Source organism: Octodon degus, unplaced genomic scaffold (genome assembly GCF_000260255.1).
Source record: "Octodon degus isolate 3935 unplaced genomic scaffold, OctDeg1.0 scaffold00433, whole genome shotgun sequence".
In the NCBI taxonomy this organism is placed as follows: domain Eukaryota; kingdom Metazoa; phylum Chordata; class Mammalia; order Rodentia; family Octodontidae; genus Octodon; species Octodon degus.
Window position 1 is genome coordinate 221,091 of NW_004525009.1, and position 1,560 is coordinate 222,650.

A 1,560-nucleotide genomic window follows, 5' to 3' on the forward strand; every position below is an offset into this window, starting at 1 on the left:
GTCCAATAATCTCTCCCCATTTTAATGATTTTTTTTCTTTTTTGCAGTAACGGTGATACAACTCAGTGCCTGGTGCTTGCCAGGTGAGTGCTTATTCCACTGAGCTATCTCCGGGCCATGATATTCTTAATTATAAACCAATTTCATATATCATTTAGACCAGAAGGTAACTCAGGACAAAATATGCTTTAAAGCCTATATTTAAAGTTCAGATAAAGGACTGGTCAGATAGCTCAATGGACTAAAGCACTTGCTCAGGCAAAGCACAGTGGCTGGGATTTGATCCAAGATGTGCTATGCCAGTCCCGCCCCCAGGGCAGGCTGAGACTGCCATTGAGATTCAGCATGGTGGCACATGTCTGTAATCTCAGTGTGGGAGGCTGAGAACAGGAGAATCACTAGGAGTCTGATCTACACAGTGACAGCCCGCAGACCCTGCACTAAATACATAAAAAATAAAAATAAAAAATAAAGCTAAAAGAAAAATAGCTGTTCATTGAATAACATATAAATCCATAAACAAATATGCAGATTAAACAAATACCTTAACAAAATCAGAGTGCACACAAATAAATTTTTGATGGGGTTAATTATGAAGACCTCTTTTTTTTTGTCCGTGTGTTTTCTGGGGATAGAACTCAGGGCCTTGCGCTTGACAGGCAAGTGCTTATTCTACATTTCTTTTTATGTTTGTACTCATGAGAAAAATAGTCAGAACTTTTATAGGTCAATTAGCAGAGATCTCTCATAAGAAGAATTTGAAAAACTTAGACCCCCACCTTACTTTTGGTTAATACACAGTAATGTTTTATAAGCACTTCTTTTTGTTGAGGGAAACTTGTCTAAGTTAGTAGCCTTTGTGGCTGTTGGGTATTATCTCAAATTAGTTGGCCACGTACGTCTCACCAATGTTATTATTACTGGGGAACTGCTGACACACTTGTAGCAGAACTTACAGCCTGACAGGCTTTCCCTATACATGGGCAGTTCATGCCCTAGTGCAGAGACACACGCAGAAAACGATAACCTCATCAATCTAATTTTTTATTTCAATTCCTTTAGAAACAATTTCCTGAAACTTTCTCTCATTCCATCATAAAGGTTTTGCCCTTTCTAGCAGCTTTGGACCTTTTCACTTGAAATATCTCTTTCCCATGTAGTACACTTCCTGTAGGCTGCCAGCATCTCTTATCTCCTTTTCTGTCTATATTTCCATTGTGCATTTTTCTCTACTATGAAGCAGTAACTAATTTTTGCAGACTTTTTACTTTTACAATTTGCAGCAGATAACCAGAGGATGCAGAGCTTAGGGGAGGAGACTCGGACGCCTTCTTGTGGTCACCACAGTAAGGCTGCTGCTGCAGAGTCTGGGGGGCAGTGTGAGGTGAGCAGAAAGCCTCACTGGAAAGGGCAAGACAGATTAGGGCTGTGAGTTGAGCTAGTGAGCTCAGTGGGCTGTTGTTACTCTGCCATTAGCTTTAAAGTTAATGGTGTGGAAGAGAGAATGAGAGCAAGAGAGAGAGAGAGAGAGAGAGAGAGAGAGAGAGAGAGAGAGAGAGA